Below are 21,733 nucleotides of genomic sequence, written 5' to 3'. Positions count from 1 at the left end.
ACTTATGTGGGAGCATATCTGTGAAGGATAAATTCTAAGAAGTGAAGCTGTTAGTTGAAAGGACGTGTATGTGTGTAATTTTGACATATATTGCTAAATCGTTCTAAGAAATTGCATCAATTTGCACTCCAACCAGTAATTATGAAAGGGCCTATTTCCACACAATCTTGTCAATGAAGTTTGATTAAACATTTTGATATATGCCAATTTGATAGGTAAAAAATAATATCTCACTCGCTACAGTTTTAATTTTCAATGATCATATTATGAGTGCATGGCGGCATATGTCAAATGTAAAATAATTATTGTCTTTCCTCTTCTGGGAACTCTGTGTTCATATTCCTTTCCGATTAATGGTCTTTTTTTTTCTTATTGGCAGTAGTTCTTATTTATTAGGGAAATTTGTTCTTTGTATGATGCACACAACGTTTGGATCTAAATTTCATGTTCCCACCACTATTTAAAGAAATAAAACTCTTTTGCCTTATTTATCTATTTCCATGTATTGATATTCCCTTTTGTTTCTGTACCCATAAAATTGTTTCTTCCCTGTAATTAATTTACAATGTTGATGAATTTTAACTTCCCTCTAATGTTCCTTACTTCTGAAGCATATGTAGGGTACCATCCAAAATTCTACCAATAATAATCTTACTGCTAAGAGGACTCCTTCCTACCAAGAGGCACTTCCCTTTTCTGAAAAATTTTACCCAAATATCTAGAAGCAAATTAACTTCTAAAGTTTAGAATTTCACAGTACCTTAGATCTGTATTTGAATTAAGCATTTTGGGCACCTACATTTTTCTGGAGGTGCGATCCAGAGCTGAGCTCACTTCTCTGAGCTCATTTCTTGTACTAACCCATGGCAATTGTGCCCTGAATTTATCTCCCCAGGATGGCTTACCTCCCTCCCTACCCCACCCCCCTGCCTTGTCTGCTGATGCATTGGGTCTGTCCCAGAAAGAAATTACTGCAACACCCCTTCCCATGCCCTCCTTGTCTGCGGATGAATTTCAGTGGATTATGGTCAGCTAAACACAAATTCTGAAAACATAAAGAACAGATTGTAGTTGACAAACCCTTTGTTTTCAAGTTATTCATGTGGCTTTTCAGCCATAACACAAAGCTCTCTTTGTCTTTGAAAACAGAAAGAACCTCTTGACTCACCAAGGATTTAAATCTACTCAATATGATGGGTGGGCTAGTGCGTGAATCCTGGCCTGTGCAAAGGAATAGCTGTGAAAAACGCCTTCTCACGCCATATATGCTACTAAATATGCAACCATGAACAGGAGTTAGGTAAAAGATTTAGAGGAATTCAAGAATGTTCAAAGATTTACAGTAGGAATAATGAATAGTGGGGTTGGGAAATTTAGACTGTAAATAAAGGGCATAAGGGCTCATGGTTATTTAGCCTGCAAAAGAGAAGTCTCCAGAGTCCTTTAATAATGTGTTTCTGGGTCATAAAATAAACATGGAAAGGGTGTTACCTAGGAGGTCTTTCTCTGAGGCTAAGGGAAAATGAGCACATAAACTTGAGGGAAAATACAGGTTAGAAACAAGATAACACTTTGAATATGTTCTTCATGGGAACATAAGGCTGTGTGCTCTTTACATATATCACAGTTTCATAAACCGTTAAGAAAAGAAAAGGCTGATTCTCACCAGTGTGGGGTGGCTTTGGGACAGTCAGAGACTTTGTTTCCTAAATTACAGTGAGAAAGAGTGTGGCCTATGTCATCAGCTTGCTTTGACTAAATCCTAGCTCCACCGTGTCCTGTCTGGATGACCATGGCAGACCTCTCTCCTTGCTTCTCCTAGCCTCATTTCTCACTTCTAAAATAGGGGTAATAACAGAACCCACCAAATAGTGTTGCTATGAGAATTAGATGACACAGTGTACGTGCCCTTGTTATGATTCGGTTTTGTTTTAAAAGGCCAAACATCCAAATATCAGTGGTCTAAACAAGAGGCAAATTGTTTTTCTCTCATGAATAATTCCCAGGTGAGGTTTAGGGCTGGTGTGATGCTACCCAGTTCCTGGTATCCAGGGCGTAGCTCACCTGATAGCTCCGCTATGTATGACTTGCATTCCTAAACATACATCTTTTCTAGCCATCTAGTAGTGCATTGTAGCCAGACAACAAGGATACGTGTTCTCTCTTTCTTGAGAATACTTCCTGCAATTGGACTTCTATTCCCAGCCCATTGGGCAGTTGCATGGTGACACATGGCCACAAACGGGGTGGGAAACATCGTTTAAATTTCCAATAGCTGTATCTTCAGAGATGAAGAGAAAAAATGTCAGCTGGTGTTGAAATTGGTATCTGTTGAATTCATGCATGCTTTACCTTATTCAGGGTCTCCCACTTCCTGGCTATTCAAACAGGCACAGCCAAAAGCTAATAATTCTACTCAAGCAAACACTAAATTATTTCCTTTTTGAATGATGGCCAGTCCTTTTCTTGATAATAAAAAAAATGTCTTTCATTCTCTGATTTCTCATTCTTTGTTTTTATAAAGAACATTGTGGTGATTGTTTGTTATTATTATTACTATTACTATTATTATTATTATTGAGAATCCAGGCCTATCAATAATCAAACAATTAAATGTATTGTGTACATATCATGTTAAAATGTGCTAGATTACTCTTATATAATTTCATTTAATCCACTCAACAATCCTGTAAAACAGTGGTTCTCAGTGGGCACAATTTTGCCCCTGAGGGGACATTTGACAATGTCTGGAAAGAATTTTGATTTTCCAACCAGGGGATGTACCGACTTGTAGCTAGTAGAGGACAGGGATGTTGATAAACATCCTACAATGCACAGGACAGCTCCTTACAACAAAGAATTATCTGGAGCAAAATGTCAATAAGCCTGAGGTTGAGAAACCCTGCTATCAAGTACTGTGACCTCTGTGGTATAGATGACGAAAGCTCAGAGAGGTTAAGTAACTTGACCAAGCTTTTATAGCCTGTACATGACAGAGCCAGGCCTGGAGCCGAGATATATCTAGCTCAAAGTTCAAGTTTTCCTCCATGGAGAGGCAAAGAAAATTTCAGTTTAGAGAAGGCGGAGATTAGTAGATATATACCAAAATTACAAAATTATTTTAAGGGATAATTAAATAAAAACACCTCAGTGTTAAATGGAGTGTTTAGCAAATCTTCTGACCTTCCCATAATACCTGAAATGAATGCCGAGAGTACTTGATATAGAGAAATAAAACTGTAATCATGTCAGGAAAAAGGGGAATCATTTTTTCTTTCATTTAATCACTTTATTTTTTGTTTCTGAAAAATGTCAGTGGATGCTAAAGCTTGAAAAAAGACACAGTGATTTGACAAAATTATTCAGGTTTCTGGGGTAAAGAATCATCAAAAATGTTCAATCATAGCATCACTAAAAATAGAGACATTGTAATGGGACCAAGATTGATACCAAGAAAGACTTAATATTATAATGATAAACTTCCTGAAATGCTAAACGACCTTTTAAATGAGTTAATTGAAGCTTAGGAAATAAACACACAGTATTTGGCTCATTAAAAACCAGGACCACCTGCTTACTAGCCTTATTTTAAAGGAACCACTTTACATTTTATTCCTTATTCATCTAAATATAGTGTATGACGGGATATATTTATAATCTTATATGGATTCTCATGTAAGCACTTTATAGAGACTGAACCTAAATATTTTAGACTTGTTCGTGAGAAGGAAATACTTCCTCTGAACCACATCCATAGTATTTCCACAGTAGAAGCTGCCAGAATATGGCAATGAATACATTTGGAAAGTGAAGTCCAAGTCAAATGTTACTTGGGGGTCAGATGGAATGCTGATATTTCTAACTGCAGGATGGGGGAATAGCTTGGATGATGTTTTTTTAGACAAAGAAGACTTCAAGTGGAATTCCTTAACCCACCTTCATTTGTTTATGGTGCGCCTACCATGCATTTATAGAACTCCTGGTAACTCATTTTTTTCAGGGCATTTACCAATATCATTATTTTTGTTTATTACTTGTTTTTTTCTAGGCTGTAAGCTTTGTGAAGACAGGATTTGTGTCTAACTTTTTTCCATATTAGGTATTGCCTTAATGAATCCCTGAATGTTCAGGAGTTTTCTTAGAGAACATAACATTAAACAACAGAATTTTAATTGGATCTCTGATAGAGCATTACAAATTACTTCAAAATAGTATAGGTGCATGGTTAAAAAAAGTAAAATGGTGCTGAAGGGTTTACGCTATCACCACATATCACCCTCTAGAAGTTACCACTTTTACAACTTCAGTTTTTAGGTATTCTGGTGGTTAGCTCCATGTTTTCACATAAATCATGTGTAGTGCTATTTCTTGACTTATCAACCTTGACGCTTTCTAGTGATGGCTTGCTATGAGTGATGAGGCTTTGCCTCACACCACTCTTACACTTGTCACCACTCCTCATGTAACTTCCTAAGATAGGGTATATGGAGGTAAATTTGTCAGTGCTTTCAGACTGAAAAATTCTTTATCATTCCCTCCCACTTGATTAATGGTTTGGCTGGATAGAGAATTCTAAGGTGAAAAAGCTTCCCACAGAAACTTGAAAACATTGCTCTACTGTTTGGTGTTGATAATAACCACAAACAAAAAATTAATGCTTCTCATTATAAGTTTTGTGTACACAACCTTCTTTTCTCAGCCCTCTCTTGACCATTTTAATATCTTTGAACCTCTGGAGTTCTGAAGTGTGGTTCCTTTTAAATTCATCTTATTGGTAGCAGGCAAACCCTTCCAGATTGCTAGACATGAATCTCTGGAGAATTTTCTTGTTTTAATTCTCTCATAATTCCCTCTTTCTCTTTCGCTTTCCTAATAATTGGAATTCCTATGGTGATTCTCAAATTTGATTACCTTTTCTTTCATATTTTCTTCTTTGTTTTGTTTTTAACTTCTTCGAGAGTGCCTGTTTATCTTTCAAACTTTCAATTAATTTTTTGATTTGGGAAATCATTCAGTTAATTTCCAAAAGCTCACTCTTGTTTTCTGGTTTTTCTATTTCTATAACACTGGTCTTTGGATACGATATTTTCAACCTGAAGACACCAAAGTTTTACTTAAACCTCTCTTCTGCTTCCTGAATAATCTTTCTTTGTTAGAGGACAAATTTTCTACTTATCTTGGTCTCTCTCTCTGTTACATGCAGGTTTCACTCAATTTTCTGGTGATGATTTATTGTCCATTTACATTTAAGGCTGGGAATTACATAGCTGATGGTACACTCTGTATGTGAAAGTGATTTGTTGCTGCTAGAAGTTTTACACTATAGTGAGAAGGAGGTGAGCTGGCTGCCATTGCTTTTGGCAAATATAAGAGGGGTGGGGGGCGGTTACTTTCTAGCACCAGTGTGAAATGCCTGACTACAGGTTATCCTACTAAGAAGATGGGTGTCTGTTTCATATACAGATCTTTAATTAATCCCGTTTTTAGCTTTACTTTCTCCTGTCTTTTCTGCTACCTGCAGCCTCTAATCTGACGCATCTCTAGCTTTCTTCTGGTCAAATTGTTTCCCACATTGTAGAAGCCCCTGTTCTCTTATTTTCAGCTATAGCTCTAGCAGATAGCATTCTTTTTCAATTTCCATAGTCCAGGTATATGTTGAAGTACTCGTTTTTGGATTGTTCTCACTCTTTTTTTAAATTTTTTTAAAAGATTTTTATTAAAATATAGCTAACATACTTTATATTGGACACCATTGTTATAAACATTTATATAATATACCTAAAGAAGTGATCACCATTATAAGTCCAGCACCATCTGACACTGTACCACGCTATCACAATATTATTGACTATATTCCCCATGCTGTATATTACATCCTCCAAAATTATTTGTTTTATATCTGGAAATTTGAACCTCTTATTCCCCTTCACCTCCCCCCTCCTTTTTATCAATTACAGTTGACATTCAATATTATTTTATATTAATTTCAGGTGTACAGCATAGTGGTCAGACATTTATGTAATTTAAGAAGTGAATCCCCTGACTAATTTAGTACCCACCTGGCACCACACATAGTTATTACCATATTATTGACTATATTCCCTATGCTTTACTTTACATCACTCTGACTATTTTATAACTACCAATTTGTACTTCTTAATGCCTCTACCTTTTTCATCGTCCCCCCAAATCCCTCCCATCTATCACCCCAATAAATCTAGTACCCATCTGACACCATACACAGTTATTACAATATTATTGACCATATTCCTTGTGCTATACCCTACATCCCCATGACTACTTTGTAACAACCAATTTGTTTTTCTTAATTCCTTCCTCTTTTTCACCCATTCCCAAGTTCCCTCCCATCTGGCAACCATCATGAAGATGTTCTCTGTATCTATGAATTTCTTTCTGTTTTGTTTGTTTGTTTATTCTGTTCTTTAGATTCCACATATAAGGGAAATCACATTGCCTCTGTCTTTCTCTGTCTGCCATATTTCACTCAGCACAATATCCTCCAGGTCCATCCATGCCGCTGCAAATGGTAAGAATCCATTCTCTTCCATGGCTGAGCAATATTCCGTTGTATATATGTACCACCTACCCTTTATCCATTCATCTATTGATAGACACCCAGGCTGCCTCCACATCTTGGCCATGGTAAACAATGCTACAATGAACATATGGATGCACATATCCCCTTGAAGTAGCGTTTTGGTTTTCTTTAGCCTTTGCTTTGTCTGGTATAAGTATTGCTACCACAGCTTTTTTTGTTTGTTTCCATTTTCATGAAATATCTTTTTTCCATCCCTTTACTTTCAGTCTCTGTGTGTCTTTCGATCTGAAGTGAGTCTCTTGCTGGCAGCATAGGTCTTGTTTTTTTATCCATTCAGCCACCCTATCTTTTGATTGGAACACTTAATCCATTTACATTTAAACTAATTGTTGATAGATATGTGATTATTGCTATTTTATTATTCATGTTATTTATTTATTCATTCATTTAGTCTTAAGGAAATCCTTCTAACATTCCTTGTAATACTGGTTTGGTGGTGAGGAACTCCTTTAGCTTTTTCTTGTCTGGAAGCGCTTTATCTGTCCTTCAATTCTAAATAGTTTTGCTGGGTAATCTTGTTTGTAGGTCCTTGTTTCTCATCACTTTGAAGATTTCCTGTCAATACCATCTGGCCTGCAAAGTTTCTGTTGAGAAATCAGCTGACAGTCTTTTTTTTCTTTTTTTTAAGGAGAGAGCAACTCACAGTGGTCCATGTGGGGATCGAATTGGCAACCTTGGTGTTACTAGCAGCACCCTCTAACCAACTGAGCTAACCTGCCAACCCCCTCTGATAGTCTTACAGGCACTCTTTAATGTAAGTAACTGCTTTTCTCTTACTGCTTTTAAGATTCTCTTTTTGTCTTTAACCTTTCGCATTTTAATTATGATGTGTGTTGGTCTGGCCTTCTTTGCATTCATCTTATTTGAGACTCTGTGTTTCCTGGGCTTTCATATCTATTTCCTTTGCCAGGTTAGGGAAATTTTCAGTCATTGTTTCTTCAAATAGGTTTTAAATTCCTTGCTGGCTCTCTTCTCCTTCTAGTACCTCTATGATGTGACTATTGTTATGCTTGATGTTGTTTCAGAGGCCCCTTACACTAGCCTCATTTTTTCAAAAAAATTTTTTTTTGCTGGTTTTTTGATTGGGTGTTTTCTGCTACCTTATCTTCTAAATCACTGATTTGATCCTCTGCTTCATCTAATCTACTGTTGATTCCCTCTAATGTATTCTTCATTTCAGTTATCAGTTTTCTTCTAACTGGTGTTTATGTTTTCTATCTCTATTTTTTTATGTTTCCTATCTTTGTTGAAGTTCTCCCTGAGATCACTGAGCATCCTTATAACCAGTGTTTTGAACTCTGAGTTTGGTAGATTGCTCTTCTCCATTTTGTTTAGCTCTTTTTCTGGTGCTTTGTTTTGTTCTTTTATTTGGGACATGTTTCTTTGTCTCCCCATTTTGGTTGCTTCCCTGTGTTTGTTTCTATGTATTAGGTAGGGCTGCCATGCCCAGTCTTAATAGGGTGGCCTTATGTACTAGGTGTCCTATGGGATCTAGTGGAACAGTCTCCCTGGTCACCAGAGCCAGATGCTCTAGGTGTGTCCCTTGTGTGGGTTGTGTGTGTCCTTCTGTTGTAGTTAAGTCTTGAGTGCTGTTTGCACATCAGTGAGAGGGGTTGGCTCTCAGGCTGATTGCTTATGAGGACTGGCCATGACTACATTGGAGGAGCTGCTGTGCAGGGGCTGACCCTATGGGGCAGGATTAGCTTTAGTGGGGCTCTAGTGCCTGTCCAGTCTGTCTTTTGGGTGTGTCATCCTTGGAGGTTGCTGGGTGATGCTCCAGTCCAGTCCAAAACTGGACACTGGGCCTGTCAGCCCCAGAGCCTTCTTGGAGGGAACCCACAGCAGGCCAAGTTCAGCCCTGCCTGGGGCCACCTGGCAGGAGCCACAAAGCAATCCAGAGATGGCCACTGCCCCCACTTAGAGGTGCCCTGAGAGGCCAAGCTATGATCCAAGGTCAGCTGTCACTAGTGCTGGGCTTGGGGCTGCTCAGCCAGAAGTATGGTGCATGCCGAAGCCCAATGCTGTTTGTTTGGGTTTTGTGAACCTTTGAGAGATTTTAGAAAAGTCTGCTGCATGAGCCAAGGCAGGCCATTTATATGGAAAAGCCACTGGAAATGACTTGGGTGTGCTTGACAGTTGGGTGGGGTGTGATCTCAGGGACTCATGGGGTGGGGTAGATGAAAGGTGATAGCCAATCTAATGGACACTCAGATATGACATCTGCATGCAGGGAAGGGGAGAGCTCAAAAAGGAAACACTGGCTTCTAACAACTCCTTTGTGCAGGAGAAAGCTGCCCCTCCAGCCCTCATCCTGAAGCAGACAACTCAATTTCTCCCCCCAACCCCTTCTGTGTCCCTGTCGCCTCTCCAGCTGCTGTCCCAGTGCTGGAGCTCAGAGCCAGTGATTCTGTTGGTAAGTCTGTGTTGGGGTCTTTTAAGAGGAGCACCTGGAACTCCAGCCACCCTCCATCTCAGTCAGCCACAATCTGTGCTGGTTTTCACAACCAGAAATTATGGCTACTTTTCTCCCTGGCACTGAAACCCTGGGTTGGAACCCCTCACTCCTCAGGGGAACTCCACAGCCGAGATATACCTCTTGATGTTTTTTTTTTTTTTTTTACAGGACTTTATTGGGGAACAGTGTGTACTTCCAGGACTGTTTTTCCAAGTCAAGTTGTTGTCCTTTCAGTCTTAGTTGTGGAGGGTGCAGCTCAGCTCCAGGTCCAGTTGCCGTTGCTTGCAGGGGGCGCAGCCCACCATCCCTTGCAGGAGTCAAACTGGTAACCTTGTGGTTAAGAGGATGCGCTCCAACCAACTGAGCCATCTGGGAGGCAGCTCAGCTCAAGGTGCCGTGTTCAATCTTAGTTGCAGGGGGCAGAGCCCACCATCCCTTGTGAGACTGGAGGAGTTGAACCAGCAACCTTGTGGTTGAGAGCCCACTGGCCCATGTGGGAATCGAACCAGCAGCCTTTGGAGTTAGGAGCATAGAGCTCCAACCGCCTGAGCCACCAGGCCGGCCCACCCCCTCCTGATTTTTAATGGCCATATGCAGGTGCAGGACCAGCCCTTTCCATGTCTCTGGCCCTCCTACCAGTCTCAAGGTGGCTTCCTCTGTGTGTCCTTAGTTGTAGGGCTTCAGTTCAGCTAGATGTCAGGTGATTCTCAATGATGGTTGTTCTCACTCTTGTTCTTTTAATTACTGTGTTTTAAAATTTTAAATAACAATATTATATTGTAATCTTATTGGGGTCCACAGAGGAAGAGAAGATAAATAAATGGGCTGAATCTCATTTTGTACTGAATTCTAATAAACAATGTTTCATTGAAGTTGATGATGGCAAGTGTAGGACCAGCTCATCAAAAATTATTTTTGATTCTATTTATTCCCCACCTATTTCAATTATCTTAGATCACTGCCACTTGGATTTTATTAGGAAAAGAGAGGAAGGGATGAGAATACATATAAATACCATTCTTAAGTGATTTGGAGCCATTAAAATTCATGAGTTTTACTGTCCTATTCCCCTCACTTCCAACCAAATAAGAACTTTTTGGATACATCAAAGAATATAAAAATCTCCTTGATTCTGATTTTGTTTGCTTTTTAAGACCTTTTATTTTTCTATATAAACTTCTCAGAATTTTGTGTAACAACCCCAAACCTGGTATCTGTTGCAGTTTGATTGGGGAAGGAGAACCACTATTAATGATATGGAATAGACTTACTGGGATTAGATTGTACAAAGCTGTGCGAGAATCTGGAAGCATCAGTGTCCAAAAAGTGATGGTTGGAGGATCAGAGAAAAGTAGCTAATCATCATGAAGCAGAACTGGTGAAGTAATTTCTGGAAAGCCCCTTCACAGTCCCTATAGATCAGCAGGGAAAATTGCTGGAAAAGGAATCTGAACCTGAAGTGGGGGAAGGAAAGTGCAGACTGGAACCCATGGGGACCCAGTGGGACCTGAGAAGACAAATTGGATCTCATGTTGGCAAAGGAAACCTGTGTGACCCTCACAGCATATAACTCTGGCAACTGTGTGACTTGAAGATGAAGCTGGTGACCTTCATATATTGTTACACACACACACACACACACACACACACACACACACACACACACACACCTGGTCTAGGACTCAGGAAATCTCAAGTAGGAGATCTGGCAGGAGCTGGGGGAGCTGGGGACCAGCTGCTGCTCCTTGTCAGGAGGTGAACAAGCAGGTCAGGGACAGCCTCACAAGCTGCAGCAGTGCCTAGGGCACAATCTCAGTTCAGGCTCTAATCAGTGATGAGTTAGATATATTGAGTTTGATGTTTATGTTTGGATGTTCATGTGGACATGTTGGTAGGAAGCTGGAGGTTGCGGCCAGCGAGTATAATATTAGAATCTTAAGGTTTTGAAGTAGAAGAATTCTATGGTTGGTAAGATTCAGAAAATAGAAGAGTAAGATCACTAGATTTTAGGAGATTAAGGAACTGTAGGAGATAAGGAATTAATATCTGGCACTTTAAACTATTGGGCATGTACATTGAACTCATGCAATATGATGATGGATGTTATGAAAGACTGGTGCTCAAACCATCCAAGTTAAGTATTGATTGATTAATAGCAGAAAATAGGTGCTGGATAAAACTTTTTTTGTTTTGTTAGAGGGAGTTAGAGAAGAAACAATTTTAAACTGACATGAGGTGCTAGAGGAATACCAGTTCTCCTCTGGTAGATTACTGTTTTGTTTTCTTTAGAGACATGAACTGCCCATGGTATTGGAGGAGCTATCGATTTCTGTGCCCAGTCTCTCAAATCAGTGGGCTCTTTGTCATGTTCCAGCTGAGTCAATAATACAGTATTACCCATAGATAGTGAATGGATGAAATAATAGTTTTGTGACCCAAGCTATTTCAGTGAGAATCCTTCTGCATTACAGATACATTCCTTGAGAAGAGGGTAAAGATGCTATGGTTGTGAGGTTCCCAGCAGCCATCTTGTCCACTGCCTAGAACAAGATTGCAATAGAATCTTGAGAAGGTTGATTCAAGCAGAGACAAGTGGAAATGATGGCTGAAAGTTGGAGGGGTTTCCTGATATTTGTTTACATCTTTGAGAACAATTCTCATCTTTCTTTTCTTTTTCTTAGCTTAAGCTAGATTTGAGTTTGGGGCCTTTATTACTACGCACCAAAAGACTATTACCTAATGTATTCCTTCCTACACACCATCACCATGGCCTTGGGCCATGGGAGTTGTGAGAGAACAAAGAGCTTCCGTTGGAGAACTGCAGGCAGAGAGATGCTCCAGGGCAAGTGAAGTTTCAGTTAAGACATGGAGACAGGAGATATAGAAAGCTCATTGGAACGGGGTTTTAGAGGCCATGATGGAAAGGGTTGGAAACGTGGAAAGTGTGATAGGAGAGGAAGTAATGAGTAAAGACGGGTTTAATACGATTAAAGGTGCTGTATATACAGAAGATATAAAATCACTTTTATCGAGAGTTCTGTGACTGCACACATAAAAAAATGTAGTTCAGATTTTATTAAAAATGACACATGAGGTATTTAAACTAGTCTAATTCATAGAAACACAAAGTAGAATGGTGGCTGCTAGAAGGGAGAAATGGGAAATTGTTATTTAATGGATTATAGAGTTTCAGTTTTGCAAAATGAAAAAGTTCTAGAGATCTGTTGTATAACAACGTGAATATACTTAGCACTACTGAATTATACACTTTAAAATGGTTAAGATGGTAAATTTTGTTAGTTTGATTTCTTTTTTACCACAATTTTTAAAAAAAGAATTAATTAGTTCAGTTATCACAACTTGCATACACTATGAAAAGAGAAGATGTTAAAGTGTACCTGGAAATAATAAAATAATCAATCTTATAAAAAATACCAATAAAAAGAAGCTACATTTTCAGAGCAAGCACAATGTTTGTTACTAAATATCAAGGTATAGGTATAGTTTCCGCCTCAGGGAACTAAAATCTAAATTAGAAATGAAGACAGATCAAAGGTCAGGAAGGAGACTGGAGAGAAAATAGTATAGTTAATAATTAGCTGATGCTTTAGTAAAACAACATAGACCAGGAAGTAGAAACAAAGCAGTTGGACTCTGGAATTTCAGTGAAAGAGAAAAGAATAAATGGTTGAATGGGAAACACACACACACACACACACACACACACACACACACACAACCCAAAAACAGCTCCTGGGCAGACAATGATTACATCTTTAGTGTAATTGTCTCTGTGAGAGGAACCCCTTAGCAAACACTAGGAGAAAATTTGGGGGATGAAAGATAATATAAAATTATGCATATTATGTGATACATGAGTATATAAATGTCTATCTTGATATAATTTTCCTCCAGAACAGGCTTTTTTTTTTTTTTTTGGATTTGAATACTTGAGACTGTGAATTTGATGAATGAGACTATGGGGAAATACAGAATAATTCTGCTTCCCTTGGCCCCAGTTTGTAGGACTGTTTTTTTGCTGCTGTTTATTTGAAGTGATACGTCACTTTGTATTACAGGATTTCAGAAGTGCTGATTCAATGTCATGTCCAAGTACATTTCCTGAGGAAGTTGATGAGGTTGAACTGGAGAACAGCTGGAGGTATCTAGAAGTGGTAGACTATCTGTTAAGAGGTACTAAGGAGACTGAAGATTCATCTAGGTTTCAGTTATTAAAAATAAAAATGCGTTCTCCAGAAACAAAGAAAATAAGAAAACTGTTTTGTAAGAAGTAACATATTGTTATACTATTGTTCCCACTCCCCAACAAATTAATGTATTATTAAAATTGAGTTTTAAAAAACATTTATCTTTGGGACCACAAAGAGAGCGAGACTGTACTGAACTAAGTCCAGCCTGGGGCTAAAACTGCCAGAATTCCTTACGTCAAACACATTCTAGTTGACAAACTTCTTTTCTCACTCAAATTATAAATGAAGGACTGAGTTGTTGGTATAACCTCGAAGTCATTTTGCTAGTGTGGAAATATGCTATTGGGAGTGTTGTTTATACTCTCCCTCCATTTCGTTCGGAAATGTGAGCAAGCTGGACAAGGCTGGGGGAGGGGGGTCGTCTGTGGCCAGAGATTCCGCTCTCTCTGCTGAAGCCAAGTGCCTTGTATGAGGGTAACTTCTTGGCTTTATTGCTATTGAGATGTTAACAGCAGTCCCACTTGGCCAGGGGCTTGTGGTTAACAAATACCATTACACATATGATAGAACATCATTCTTCCTTGTATGTATGTCAGGCTCGGAGGAGTTGTGTGTATCATAATTCAGTTTCTGGCGGAGATCATGGTAGCTCATTGACCCACCAAAGCTCTCAGCATTTCTTCATGTCCACGGTCACAGAGTAGGCTTGTGACGGCCCCTGTTTTATTTGCTGAGGTTCTTGCCATCATTTGTTTTACATCATGAGGACACAAAAAAAGGGAGGCGTGTGCGTGGGGGAGAGGGACTGGGAAAGAGGTTGTAATGACACATGACACACTCTTCTCTCATCTGAATCTTAATGTGGTAAGATTGGTTGGTGGCAGTGTTTCCTAATACCAGAGTCCCAAAACATGCCTTTCATACATGAATTACTGCTCTGTAGATCATTTATTTATTGATTTTGTAGGGCAGAGGACACTGTTGCTAATAATAACCTCCTTCTCACTTGCTTTTATTTTATTACCATTTCTTGAGTGTGGAAGAAACGACTATACAGTTAGTATGCCGGGAATTTCACATTGTCTTGTCTTAGCCATGCCAACACCCTTAAGTGAATTACTGTTACGTAACTCTGCCTGAGATGTCCTTCACTCCTTCCTTGTCTGGAAAAAGGAATCTACTTGTTCTTTAAAACAGAGATCAAGTGTCACTTCCTTTCTACAAACCGCTCTCCTCCCCAACCCAGCAGAAATGTGGTCTCACTTCTCAGCTCTTTCTAGCACGTGACACTGCCAGTACGATGCTTGCCACATGTTTCAGTTAGTTATAGGCAAATATCTTTCTCTTACTGGAGGATGAGTCCCTCAACAGTAGGAGCTCTGTTTTCCTCACTTGTGTCACCATGGCCCCACAGAATATTTAGTGTTTAGTAACGCCCAATAGGTGTTAGTGTCTGAACCAGAGCTGGTGCAGTATTAACACTAATCGCACAGTTAATGAACATTAATTACACAAAGTTATTTCTGAAACAGAAACCAACCAACTGAAAAAACAAAAAAAACAAACAGGTCATTGTTGTCTTCCTTAATCTTCATCCTTTACTTAACTCAGGCGTTGTTTTGTGTGTGGGTGGATGCAGCAAGACAGGGTAGCACGTATTTCTGAGTTTATTTTCTGATCAACTGTTTCTCAGGCTTCGGTTGCGGGGGCAGTGCAAGGCTCATAATACCAGCATGGGCCAGGGAGCTGTGTCCTACACAACTAGACTGAGAAACAACGGCTTGAACCGGAGTGGGGGGTGCGGGGGAGGTGGAAGAAAGGGAAAAAAAAAAGTTTGTCAAATAGGAGAACAGAATATATTTTTTTGGACAAGTTTGGTATCTTTATGTTTCATTGTTAAGTACTTGGTCGTATGGCATGCAAGTCTCCTCTGTATTCTTGTTCCATGTACTACATACAGATCAGGGGTGGGCCTGCCTGCATGATCTGCTTCTACTTTGTTTTGGTTGAGATTCCTGTTGTGTCATTTCTATGAGATTCCTATTGTATCCTTTTAACAATACCCCATTTTCGACTTGGGCTGATTTGAGTGGGTTCCAGTATTTGTTTGCACTGAAGAGTCTTATCTAAGAAAATCACAGACACACATATCATTTCTCATGTAGAAGAAAAATAAATGGATTTCCGTTTGAATTAAAAATCATGTAAAGCACCACAAAAGACCCCAGATAGCCAAATACTAAGAAAAAAGAACAATACTGGAGGTATCACACTCACTGACTTCAGCTTGTACTACAGGGCAACAATAATAAAAACAGCATGGTATTGGCAGAAAAACAGACACACAGACCAATGGAATAGAAATGAGAACCCAGAAATAAACCCACATACATATGGACAGATAATTTTTGACAAAGAAGCCAGAAACATACAATGGAGAAAAGACAGCCTCTTCAATAAATGGTGCTGGGAGAATTGGACAGCCACGTGCAAAAGCATGAAACTGGACTGCTATCTGTCACCATGCACCAAAATTAATTCAAAATGGATCAAAGACCTAAACATAAAACCTGAAACAATAAAATGCATAGAAGAAAACATAGGTACTAAAATTATGGACCTTGGGTTCAAAAAGCATTTTATGATTTTATGAATTTGACCCCAAAGGCAAGGGAAGTAAAAGCTAAAATAAATGAATGGGACTATATCAAACTAAAAAGCTTTTGCACAGCAAAAAAAAAAAAAAAAAAATCGACAAAATAAAGAGGCAACCAACTGAATGGGAGAAGATTTTTGCAAACAACACCTCCGATAAGGGGCTGATGTCCAAAATATATAAGGAACTCATACAATACAACAACAACAACAAAAAAAAAATTAAACAATCCGATTAAAAAATGGGCATAGGATCTGAATAGACATTTCTCCAAAGAAGACATACAAATGCCCAATAGACATATGAAAAAATGTTCAACATCACTAATCATCAAAGAAATGCAAATAAAAACCACAATGAGATATCACCTCACCCTAGTCAGAATGGCTATCATCAACAAGACAAATAAGAACAAGTGTTGGAGAGGCTGTGGAGAAAAAGGAACCCTCATACACTGTTGGTGGGAACGCAGACTGGTGCAGCTGCTATGGAAGGCAGTGTGGAGGTTCCTCAAAAAATTACGAATAGAATTACCATATGACCCAGCAATCCCTCTCCTAGGTATCTACCCAAAAAATCTGAAAACATTTATCCATAAAGACATGTGTGCTTCAATGTTCATTGTAACTTTATTTACAGTGGCCAAGACATGGAAACAACCAAAATGTCCTTTGGTAGATGATTGGATAATGAAGTTTTGGTATATATACACAATGGAATACTATTCGGCCATAAGAAAAGATGAAATAGTACCATTTGCAACAACATGGATGGATCTTGAGAGTATGATGCTGAGAGAAATAAGTCAGACAGAAAAAGTCGAGAACCATATGATTTCACTGATAAATGCGATATAAAACTGAAAACAACAAAAGAACAAGACAAACAAATGAAACAAAACCTCATAGACACAGACAATAGTTTAGTGGTTACCAGAGGGTAAGAGGGGAGGCAGTTAGTAGATGAGGGTAAAGTAGATCTAACATATGGTGATGGAAGGAAATTGACTCTGGGTGGTGAACACACAGTGGGATTTACAGATGATGTATTACAGAATTGTACACCTGAAATCTATGTAACTTTACTAATAATTGTCACCCCAATAAACCTCAATTAAAAAATAAAATCATGTAAACCATAATTTACCAAATTCTGCCTTTCTATATCCTGAGGATTTTTGAAAAATCAGGACTTTTGAAAGAGACTTATGATCCTGCTAAGTTTATGGATATATTTACTTCTGTTTCTATGGATATTTAGACTGATTTTGAGTGAAATGGAACAGGCACAAAAATAACAATTTTAATTTGAATTATATCATTTTAATAAAAGAAAACACAGCTTGATGTATCAGTTTATTAAGGACCAAAGTGATGGTAATGATATTTGATTAGTACTTTAGGCAGAAAACTAACCATTAGTAGAAAAGAACTTCATGTAAAATATTGATGGTAGTCAAAGAAAATCTGAACTTTTAAAAAATTTAAGCACTAATTTCAAGGTGAAAATCCAAGAGGAACATGGATTTTATTCATTTTCCTGGTTAAAACCATTTGTTCACTGTTTGGAAAATGTTATCTAATTTAAAGTCAAAGAATTCTTAGACCTGAAATCTTTATTCAGTTCTCTAAGACCATCCTCCCATATTACAGGTGAGGAAACCGAGGACTAAACTGCTATAATGATTTGTCCAAAGTTACCCAGACCATAAATGGCAGTTTAAAGTGAGCTTGTGTTTAGATGATTAGTCTAGTATTATTTCCCCTAAAGAATACTCTTTCTGTAGTATTTTCTTGAAATAAAAGAAAAAATTGTAAAGGAAGTGTTTATAATACAGAAGAAAGAGGGTAAGTGACCAATTTTAGAATCTAATTCTAACCTTGTTATTCATGAGGGCATTACTCTGAGATAAGGAAGAGAAGCTTTCAACAAAGGTACCTGGAATTAAATCCAGATTTAAACTTATTTTGATTCCGCCTGACTCTCTGCAGTCATTCAGGTGTGACACAGATCATCAGATCCTGTCATTTGGTGCCTGAGTATGTGGAGAGTCAATCTTAGTATGAAAAAGGGATAGAATTTTTGAATTTCTATAAAGTTGTATTTTCCACTGGAGTCAATATTTCAATTTCCTTTATTATTTATTTATTTATTTAGCCTTTTCAAAGGAGTTAACTATTTTCCGGAACTATTTTTATCACTTTCTTCTCTCTAAGGTGAATCTTTCCTATGCTTTGAAACCCATCCACATGTACCTTTCCAGAAATCTCATTTTTTTATGCTTTCTACTTGTATCTCTCTAGAAGGTGGGAAACACCAACATTTAAATGCTTATGTTTCTCCTATTATTAAATGCAAGCAAGCAGTCAACCTCTACTCCGTTAAACGGATATTCCCTTCCAACCATCTTCATTCTCGCCTTGTCTTTAGGGCCAAGCTATCTTAAAGACAAATGTGTAATCTCTGTCTCCACTTGCTCATATCCCATCAGTCCTTCATGCATTTCATCTCAACTTGGCTCTTCCTTACTCACCTCGTAGCTCTAATCCCTTATCCCAAACTCCTTCTCAGAAGTTGCTCTTTACTAAGTTACCACCTGCTGCCTACTAGCTAAATCCAAAGGATATTTTTCAGTCCTTACCTTTCTTGATCTATAGAACAACAGTGTTACATCCGGGGAAAAAAAACCCCACAAAAAAACAACAACAAAAAAACACACAAAAAAACAAAACAAAACAAAACAAAACAAACTTCTACATCATGTACTCTGTCTCCCTCAAATTATGGATGTGAAGATTGGAGACCAGAAAGTTATGGTGTTCTCTTTCTCAGTCGCAAACAGCAGTGTTTCCATAGTCAAGGGAAAGAAATGAGATGCCATGTTGCCAAAAGATTTTTCACTGTTCATCTGCCCATCTCCCTAACAAACGTGAAAATTCATGAGACTGAAAGCAAAATGTTTTCAATTAGAAGTCAGGGTAAAAATGACTTGTGTTTTGCATGTCTCGTGAGCCTCATTCATGAACTTCATGGTAGCCAGTTTTTGAAAAAGTGTGCCAGTAACTCTAGAATTGTAAGGTTATTTATTTTACGAAGAAGAATAGATATTAAAGAGCCAAGAAAGGTCTTATAGTACTAGTGACTTTCTTAAGTGGGCAAAACTGATCCATCTGCAGGAGTGAACTTTAATTACTTCCACAGTAAAGAAGTAAAACACGCCTCTCGTTGCAGATGTGCTCCATCAGCCAGCTAGCTAGGTTTCTGCTAAAAGAAGCAGCAGCTGTCTTCTCTGCTTCCTTCCTCCCTCCCCACAAAGAAAGGAAGATGCTATCTATAACCTTTTAGTCTGGACAGCATGGATCTCTCCCTGTTCAGACTCAAGAACTTTTAAGTTTCACACTCATCTGGTGTTTCTCAACTTTGGGAATTAGGTCAGCATTTAAATATAGAGCACCTCATTATTTAAAAAGTTGAGAAGCTTTGGAATCATGTCAAACCTTATCTCCATGAAGCATTCTGATTAGTTCTTACTAATACTGTTCAATGAATGTCGTTTGAAATGTCCTCAGCACTTCTATATTCAGTTTGTCCCACATATCGAATGTCTGCTTGCATGTTGACTTGGAGCTAATTTTTAGTGTTTATTGTTTTTAAGGTATTTTTCTTTGTCCACTTGGCCCATCATTTCCATAAAGAATTTGGAGTCCTTCCAAATACAGGAATGAAAATGGGTAATTTACTCACCTTCCCTAAACCTTAGTCTCCTCATCTCTCCAACAGGTATACTATTAACTTCTTCACAGAATTTTCATGAGGATTGTATGTTCCCAGCATGCTTGGCACATGGCCGGTATCTAACGCATATTGATTTCTTTTCTTATCTCCCTCATTTCCTGTCTGCCCCCCCTCTTTCCCTTGCAGCATCTATTGCCAAGTCACCTTTGGTAGACATTTTTTTTTACACTCTCATTGAGTGAATGGGTGTTACTGTGAGCCGATTGCAGTGGGGACTTATTTTGCTTGGCAACATTGAGAACTGTGTGTGTAACTTGGGATGAGTTGTTCTTTATGGTTCAGCTGACTAGGTGTATTATGCAACCTCTTCAAACAACACAATGAATTATTAATCCAAATTAGAGAGTGGTAGACTGGAGCCCTGGATTCATGCCCAGGGAATAGCTGTGCCACGTTGTAGGCATATGGTCACCTGGCTGGGACAATGACTTTTTGTACACATGCCAAGTGAAACTTTTCAATGTGTGCTGACATGCTGCCCTTCCTTTGTTTCCCTGTTATTGGATTTATTGGATGACTTTGCTGTTCTATTGTGTGTCTGTGTGCGCCCGCGCGCATGTGTGTGTGTGAGCGTGTGTGTACTGTATCATATCTTATATCCAAGAAAACGTTACTGGGAAAATAAGCAGGATGAAGGAGCAGGTATATCCTGTTAGGTGTTTCAGTAAGTGTTAAAGCTGAAGCCATCTATGCAGTGTCCATGAATAGAGGTTCACAACTTTTGCTGAAGGCCTGTTTTCTCCCCCTCACATTTATAGAATATGAAATATCCAGCAAGGCAGAGTCTGTGCCCATATGGAGTGTGTATAATTTCAGGTCTTCAGGAAGACTTTTATCTGTCCTCCCACACAATAAATATCTGCCACTCAGCTGCCAAAAGGCTGCCTTCCTCATATAGCTGGTTTGAAATTCCTGCTAATGAAATCCTCATTAGATTGGTAATGATACGCAATTTGTGTCCTAGGGCTGTGACTTCAAGACATGGCTAGTGATCTAACATCTGAATGAAAGCTGTGTTAATCTTCTATATGATCAGATACTAATATTTTATGGGTTAAAATCCCACTTTCTCAAAAATATTTGTCTACTTAATAAAGCAAGTGAATGTAATCTAAATTATAAGAGCATATATTTTGACCATTGAAGTCGATTTCGTTATTTTCAGACTAAACGGAAAATGAAAAGGAATCTGTAAACGTTTCTTTATTTTCTCCAGCTGACCCTCATACCAGTTGCTGACCATGGGGTTCAAGGATAACAGGCTGAAGATTACTTTAGGAAGGCCACCCTGAAACTACATGCATGTGGGACATTTATTTAGGTCTCTTCCCGAGCATATCTGTCTGGTTAATGGAGCAGATTGCGAGCTGCCTCTTAGGAGTTTTTGGGAGTGAGCTTCTGTGGGGAAGGAGTGAGCAGTACCACAGCAGGGCAGGGCTTAGGGGAGGGCCTAGGACTGGAAGGAAGGAGGAACAAGCAAGGTGGTTTCGCTCAGGGATAGTTACACGGAAGGCCTGACTCCTACATCAGAGGAGCTCAGGCCACTGGACATTGGCATATGGCAGTAGACTCACAGAGTGGGAAGGAAAGTTGTCTGGGAGGCTGGAACGATGGCTCAGTCGGGGCTCTGCATTAGCCAGCTATGTGATTTTCAATAAGCCAATATTTTGTATCAGGCTTCCATTTCCTCAGTTATAAAATAATAGAGTCAGGCCACTTAGGCCGTCCACTCTCCTGGTCACATTCTATGATTCTAAGATTAGCTCATCTTTATAGCACATTCTTTATGTAATGAAAACATTTCTCAAATCTCTCAGGTGGAGCTGAGGAAATATGCACTACTGTCTGCAGAAGATTGACCAAATTTACTTTTAACTTCTGATGTTGTTATTTCCCAGTTTACTACTACCTCTGTGTCCGTTTAAGTCATATCTCCTCTTCATTGATTTGAGGGTATTAAAGATGATTTATAAATATTTTAGGAAACATGCTACACA

Source organism: Rhinolophus sinicus, linkage group LG11 (assembly GCF_036562045.2).
Source record: "Rhinolophus sinicus isolate RSC01 linkage group LG11, ASM3656204v1, whole genome shotgun sequence".
NCBI classification, from domain to species: Eukaryota; Metazoa; Chordata; class Mammalia; order Chiroptera; family Rhinolophidae; genus Rhinolophus; species Rhinolophus sinicus.
Note: the sequence above shows the minus strand (reverse complement) of the source record.